General features: G+C 34.5%; 1 non-coding gene across 1 annotated transcript; it reads left to right on the forward strand.

The window, feature by feature from the left end:
• Positions 1-8,053: 8,053 nt before the first annotated feature.
• Positions 8,054-8,126, forward strand: Trnar-ccu. Its single transcript has one exon. It is a non-coding gene; the product is annotated as a tRNA-Arg (tRNA).
• Positions 8,127-8,511: the final 385 nt, after the last annotated feature.

The raw sequence follows: 8,511 nt of genomic DNA on the forward strand, positions 1-8,511 counted from the left end.
GCGGACGACTGGCACTGGTGATAGTCTTTACACTGGCTGGGCAGGTATTTCTCGGGCAGTTGTCGATGAGAGCCGGAACAAACTTATGTCTGAATTCTAAACTCTGCTAAGTGGAGTCTCGGAATGGGGTAGACTAAATCTAGTCCAATTAAACCCAAGAAGACATAAGTCTGTGCGTTTTCCGCTAAAAAAACTCCCTTTGACGCTACTCCTCTCTATGAAGACATCTTCCTAAAAGCCTCAGTTAGCATCGGAATACTGGGCGTGGACATATCGAATGACGATCAGTTTCGCGGTCATTTGGAAGGGAGTGAGCCCCACATGGAGTACTGTTTTCATCTCTGGGCGGGAGCTCGCCAGTACCAGCTCCTTCCGATTGACAGTATTCAACGAAGAGTGATTCGAATCTTCAACGACCAGTCACATTTCAAGCGGCTTGATCCCACATCGTAATCTTGATCTCTACTAGAGATGTGGGGTCCCTCTGCATCTTCTACTGCATTTACCATGGAGAGTGTTCAGAGGAGTTGTTAGGACTAACACCACACTATGTGGAACCAGCTGCCCACTGAATTATTTCCGAACCAATTCAACTAAGGGTTCGCGAAGAGAAGACCGAACCAATTCTTAAAAGGCTGGCAATGCAGTGTGAGTATCCTTACAATTTGAAGTAAAGTGGAAGTTGTTTTCTATTCAACCTTGATATTATGTTGCAAAGAATTCAACGAAAAATAGCGATTAATTCGAATATAACCTAGGATTATTAAATCTATCTTGAATATGAACTAGGTAAAGATAAGTATTATAAATTATATTCGTAATTGTTGCAGATATTTAGGAATAAGTTGTGTTCCTTTACAAACTGTTTGGTTAGGTTTGTGTTTAAGTGTATGTTCTCTTCTTGGCGAAAATGCTTAATTGTATAACTATTATTATTTTATCTAGCTGCAGTACTACTAACTATTCGAGATAGGCCTACCTTTATGCGCCAAAAATTAAGAAAGTCGCACGCAAATCTGGCGAGGCATTGAACTATTAAACGCAGCCGGAAGACGAGTCCACTGACAGATGAGCTCTAACCACAGATTAAATAATAATCATAAATAACCATAATAATACCAAAGACTCTAAAGTTTCTTTCGTTCTTCTTTTCTAAACTTAAAAAAAAAATTGCCAGGTCTCATCGCAACAATGTTTAAATTAAATTAGAAGCAGTTTGTCATGGCCTAAATTCCGACAGTAATTCATTTATCATAATGAAGAAGGCCATCTTGTTTATTTTTACAAATGAAGTAAAAATGTTTAAAATATTGTTATCTTTCGCAATTTTATATTTGTAGTACAGCGCTCAAAAATGAATAAGTACGTTTCCATAGTTAATACCAGTTCCACAGTTTTCGTAAATATAAATTACGTAATCAGTTTTAACAAAAATCTAAAATGTTTTTATATTTTTCTCTATTTGCAGCAGTACAATGGTAAATTACTTGAAATTTGAAAACCTGTATATAGCCTATGTATATCGACAAACAGTTAGTAGATGTAATTATCCGACTAGGATATCATGAATAAGATAAAATCATGTAGACATATTGTTTTCGTTAAGTGTGAAGGTAAAGTAGAGGACGAAACTTCAATGTATCGTTTTTCGTCGAAAACTTTTTGTGTTAATAATGTGTAGCTCACAATAGTGTTGAATTTGAAAGGAATAAATTAGTGTGAGGTCGATGCCTTTGCTTTTTTGGTCTTCGGACGACAAGTCTCAGGATTATAATTATAAAATATTATCATGTGTAACTTTTTCACTTTTATTTAAATGAGAGATTAAATTAGATATGTGCTGGGTGTATGGTGTAAAATATGATCATATGTGGTCTTAACATATGAAATGCAACAGACAATTAGTGGTCTGCAACAAAATTGCTTTAGAGTCCCAAAGTGATGTACGAGAGGGAATATTGGATCGCTGGATATGTGTCCCTCAAATTAATTGGAGATCCCAAAATTTATTGCATCAAGGACTTACTTCTAAATAAATTGGGACACTCCGGGCTTGGAATAGACTTGTTTACAAATAATATAACAGTTTCTAAAGCTTACTTTGTGATTTTCGTCTTTGAAACTTGAAAGTTATTCGGTACGTGGCTTCATGTTGTTTGTAATTGATTTGTACGTATGTTAGCCAAACCTTTGATCTTTAACAATACCTTCTAGAATATTTCGTCACTTCAATGGTATTGAAATAATGGTTTCGTATTAGTATAACAAGCCAAAATACGTATAGACGTCTCAAAGGAAATAGAATGAAGGAAAAACAAAAGTAATGGCGAGGCGTAGGCGATACAATCCTGAAACAACACCTCATCCATCTACTTAACTGTAAAAGTATGTATAACAAAGTTCACAGTAAACACCTTTGATTTTAAGGTTCATTGAATAACTTATAAATACAACTGTATCGACAATAATTGTCTTTGTGGTGTCTATACGGTATATAATAATATACCAGTATACCGACGTCAAAAGATTTACAATGTAATATACTCCTAATCCTATTCAAAACCATTTAGCCTAAACCTCCTAACAATTAATGTACAGATGATAAACATTATCTATTTATAGCTTTTTACAATAGACGTACGGATGAAGTTCTCAATCTAAGCTTTTCAATTTCTTAAAAACACAAGGTAGACGAGCTAATAAACTTTTGTATGATGTACATGTCTTCATTTTCCACAGTAGCTTTATTAATGGATAAACTGTTTTAGTTTGTCTAAAACGAAATATTAATAAATATATGTAAATTGTAGTTTTAACACAGTATTTGACACGCATTTAACACTTACTGGTTCGTTGAGGAAATAAATCGAGGCTGTGTGTGAACCATAGAAGCCTCATGCCTCACTTATCTGTGTACTCAAATATAGCGTAGAAGTCTGATCTGTTACATTATGAAAATAGCAAGCTTACTAAGAAACTCCCTAACTGCTGCTAAAGTAGTAAGGGAGTTTCAGTTCAAAAATAAAACAGGTTTCAGCAGCTGTCCTTTGACTAGACTCAACAAACTAGACAAGGTTTTTCATTGTGAAATAGAACACGCTTATTACCTTGTAGTCCTTATTCGAACTGGTTCCGCGAGCCCCTCGATTACGTTATTGGAAATAAAATAAAAACACTCAAATGGCTGATGATACTTGGCCGTGAACTTGCCCTACTTTCTCACGACTCAATGCTGAACAGGACACAAAGGAATTACGTGTAATATGCAAAACGACATCGTTTATTACGAGCACAAAGGCTGGTAAATATTGGGTAATGCAAGCAGCGTCGATCTCCCTTAGGGTTCAAAAGAGAAATCTCTAAATTTGCCCGCCAAAAGAAGTCTTTGGGACAAATCACGTTCCTACGTATGTCTTGTAATAAGTGCGTTTTCAATACACACACCATTCCTAGGTTCATATAGTTCATAGTTAAACTGATGATGGACATGATCAGGGTTGAGTTTCCTGAATATACTTTATGGTCATTAAAATTATGGATTTAAATTTACGCACAATTTCCCAAAAAATAATAGTTGTGCTTCTGCGGAACCTTATTTATTCGTCTGATTATGTTCTTTCTGAGTTTGTTTTACTTGAAAGGGTCGTGTAACCTTCCTGTACACACCATTATATCATAATACGCAACCAGATATTGCTTTCTACGTAATAAGCTCGGAACTTATATTTCCTCGTGTTTTTGTCATTGCAAGTACATTCCAATATTGAAACATAATACTTACTTTTATCCTGAATTTTAAAACTTATTTTGTAGCGATGTTATGAATATATAAAATATTGATGAATATTTATGAGATAGTATAGATTAAGTTTGTTCTATGTGATTACTTAACATAATATGATTTAAATATGCCATTACGAAAACTTTTAGTAAATTACGATGCCCAAAGGGAAGATCTGGTATAGATATACCGAAAGTTTATAAACTAGGACCTGTTGCAGGTAGCAATCTCTTAATCACGTTGTAATATATCTTTCTAGCGTTGAATCGAAGTTTTAACATGAAACATTTATTAATATCCCTCCGATAAATATGCTGTCAATGGAAATTAGGTCATAACACTTTCGATTACAGTTCGAGATGCACTGACGTCCGAAAGCGCTTTGCGCAGATTCTCTTTACATAGAAAAATCATTGGTTATTTTAGTGTAACCCCATTTCACCGAATACACATAACATAATGCAGACGCAACACAACAGGAAAACGATCACTTACCGTTGCTTCGTTGCAGTTTGTTCTTTTAGGGCGAAAATAGTATCCAGCGATGTACAATAACAAACATTAGTAGCGCGAAACGAAGCAGACTTCTGGACTTCCGTTCCGATGATGGAATCCGCATTTCGCGCGGACACTGAACGTGATTTTACACGTTTTAGAAACTGGATTGTTTTGATAGAATTGATTTAGGGAAAAGAGTTGTGGGCAATGTAAATGCAGTACGTCAGGGATACGGAGCGTGCGCACTGGAGGCCGGAGCGTCACTGCCGCCGGCCGGCAGGCGGCGCTACAGCCCACGGTATTGATAAAAGCGCAAAGGGATGCGTTTTGTTTTAGGAATACCAACCTTGAACTCGTCTATCGGGTATTAGGTAATATTAGTTGACAATGTAGGCCCCAGTGACCGGCACCAGCAGATGTTTACTCGCGGGGTAGACAATTCATAGACGAAGGTAAAACCTTATAGCGGATATGGTAGCCAGTATCAAAGAGTAATTTTTTAACAATCTTTATATAATGATAATATTAAGCTTTTTTCTTTTCTTAAGGTGAGTTCCTAAGTGTGGTATAAATATTTAAAACACATTTTAATTAATATTCATTTTTAAATCTTACGAATCCTACCAATATGCACTCTACTTAGTTTAACCTTACCGAATATCACCAACGTCCCACGTACGCGCTGTGGCGTAGGATAATTTGTGGGCGTTCTAAGTACGACGCTGAAAGGACTTCAAGATATATTTTACAAAGTTAACGTAGCTTAAGATTGACCTTGAGATGCTAAACCACCCCCACCCACGTCTGGCCCCAGTCGACTAACCTCTCTTTATGTTCTAGGTCATACAATCCCTGATTTTCAGCTAAAAGAGAGTCCGTTCAATTACTTGCTTTAACTACAAAATTACACTGCAACAGCACAGTCAGCGTCGACATTTACTAATAGCCTCTTTCCATGTTTCAACGTTTAACTGATCTTTCTAACCGTACTTGTATGTGAAACGGGAGTAAACTATATTAGGTTAATTAGATCGTCAATTTTTTTGATTGAATATCTAAAATATTTAATGCTAGACCACATTTGAAAATTTTGATTGATTCTTTTAATGATTAAAAATCTTCAAGCTGAAGACAAAGACAAAGCTGCCAGCTTGAGTACAGACCTTAGACACATGACATGATTTATTGGAAGCTACTAAATCCCTGTGGCTTTGTTGCATGCGATTCTAATGAGATCTTTAACAACCTAATGTTGAGTTATTAATCAACTTTTGTTTTAGCGGAGATGTTAGGAATGGCCTTAGCTCTTGAAGCGAAACTCGACAAATCGTTTATATAAATGACATCTTTAAATATATTGTAATTGAACAAAAAGCTTTAACCCGAGTAAATCTCAACAATGACTCAACTAATAAATGTGACGATTGGCCGTGTAAAAAATATTTGTGATCACCCTCCTCAAAAATTATTAAATTGAAATTATGTATTTCGAACAATCCTATTTTACTAGAATTTAGAAGAAGAATCTGAATTACGAGCTTACAATGAAAGCACATATGCTATAATAGATAAGAATATGTTTAATTAATTTGGACAAAGGCGTTAGTTCCATAAGTACCTACTCGTCAAATTCTCAAATATAAACATTTTAATATTGCATGAGGCGCAATAAAATCCTAACAGGTACATCAATAAAATGCTCTTGAGGCGTCGAATTATATTTTATTTTTATAACAAAGTTTTAAACTACAAAAACTTAGGATCAACCAATAAAAATGATTTATCGTTCGTCTGTTGTTTACGCTATATGAATTTAAAGTTATTATTAAAATTTAATTTATATGTATGAAATCACGACAGTGTTAGGAGCATAATTCATTTAATAAATTCAAATGGATGTCTATGATTTCTAAACTCAAAATGATGAACAAGTTGCTATAAGACACATTTGTTGTGTGTGTACACATGTGTATACGATTCTTGTATCTTGTGTCATAAACAATATATTATTTCTATTAAAACTCGATTAGAACTCTGCAAGTAAAAGTCTTATTATCCCCTGGCTTAAGTGCGAGTGAATCATTCACACATGTAAAATGAACGGACACGTCTTGGGCACATACAGAATATCAATACTATAATTTCCAATGCTAACTGCGTGGCAAATCCCCGAGATAGGTTTAACACTAGGGATTATAGCTTTCCTGGCTTACTAATTCGATTCTTTTGTACCTACGAATCATCTCTATATTTTATATAGTTATATATCTTTTAAATCTCTAAAATAGAGATTTAAATATATCGTTGTATTCTGTTCGCCCTAATCTCAGATAGAACACTGTACTTTCGTTGTTATGATGCTTTCATTGTAAATATAAATAATAATTCGCTAGCGTTCATGATTGCTGTTTACGAATAAGTTTTTTTAATAAACATCATAAAAAATATTACACTTTATAATTAACATATCATTAGAGGTAAATAATTATTTTAATTACATATTGAAACCAACTTCTTAGTTTTAGTGACGGCCAATTTCGCAATGATATTTATCTTTGCTCCATGTAACCAGCGCAAATGCATACAAGATTATGTTAAACGATGGACCCGCATTTCAATCACTCAACGACACCTTCCAGACACCTACAACGGAGAAAAACATTCTTATTTACGTCTTATTTATATAAGACGTAAATAAGAATTCTGCTTCAAGTAATAATAATTAATGCTGAATGCTGTTTCAAGTAATAGTAATTATTAAAAGAGTGAAATATTATGTCTATCTAGTCTAGAAGAAGCAACCATTTATCGTAGTTTTCTCTATACCTGTATCGGATCTGGAAAATGGAAATTATATTTGCATCAGTACAATAAAAGTAATCTTCTGCATTTTGGTAGATAATATGCAATTATCAAATTCTGCTGCATTTGGAATATTAATCAAATGCAAAGGATATCTTGTTAAATTGATTTATTACTTTTCAACGTCTATTTCCAATCCAGTATTAAAATGAATTCTTAAGGAATTAAATTTAGTTTCCTGGAGATTTTAAAGAATATTGTTTTCGTGAACGGAACAAAGTGTTCTGAAATTACATTTACTTAATTGTTATTCGTCAAAACCAATAATTAGGACATATACGCTTATTGTGTGTAAACTTGCTTTTTATTCTACATGATTTATAGACAATTTTACTTGACGGTGTAAAAGAAGTGTCTACACCAGTTGTGTCAGATATTCCTCATATCTGTTTCTCATGATTCCTGTCATAAATACACCAACAAGGTGATGAGCAGTTTAATGTTGAAACGAATAAACAACATCTCGAACGCCACCATTAGATAATGCACTACTTGGTTGAAGATTACAATGATTCTTTAAGTTGCTTAATATCTTAGTGCACCAAAAGCGATTAAAAAAGAATGACCTGATTCTGATGTAGCTGTGCTGTTTGAAGCATACTTGAGCACGAGCCTCCTTGATGAAGCATTATCATGACGTCAACAATTTTTGCCAGAGAAATTTTCCAATCCAAAAACGATTGAATAAAAACATGTGTCTATTGCAGGTATATGGTTTTAGGTCTTATAAAATCCATCGGCTAGTACGTGTATCGAATCACATATTAATCGTGTTCAAATCATGAAAATCAGTAACGTAATGTTTAAAGACAAAAAATACTTTAATTGCGTAGTAACTATGTTTAAGTGTGAAAAATACAGTTACGAGGGTAGTTGGACAATCAAATCATCAATTTGAATAGTACATTCGCAGCCCCTGTGGCCTAATGGATAAGGCATCGGCCTCCTAAGCCGGGGATTGTGGGTTCGAGTCCCACCAGGGGTACGATCACATTTTTTATTACGTTATTGCTAAATTAAGTGAATTTAAATTTTACTTAACAATACAATAAGATTCATCATATTGTTTTTGATTTCTGTAACGACAAATGAATAATTCCTTGTTGTAATTAAAGGTTTATAATTAGAGTCAGCAGACCGCCCAAATCACTTAAGCAATATCTGAAATAATAGCTCATAGGTACTAAACAATATTTTGTATTTCATGAACATTATATTCACCATTTCATTTACGTGGGCATAAAATGCAGGTGGTTGTGCGTGGCGTGCGAGTGTGCGTGCGTCTGCGACCTTGAAAAGGGTCGGACGTCTAACAGCCTCTGGAAAATGCGGCGGCTGGAGGGTGGGACCGTTTCAGTCGATATTTCACA

Source organism: Pieris brassicae, chromosome 2, assembly GCF_905147105.1.
Source record: "Pieris brassicae chromosome 2, ilPieBrab1.1, whole genome shotgun sequence".
NCBI classification, from domain to species: domain Eukaryota; kingdom Metazoa; phylum Arthropoda; class Insecta; order Lepidoptera; family Pieridae; genus Pieris; species Pieris brassicae.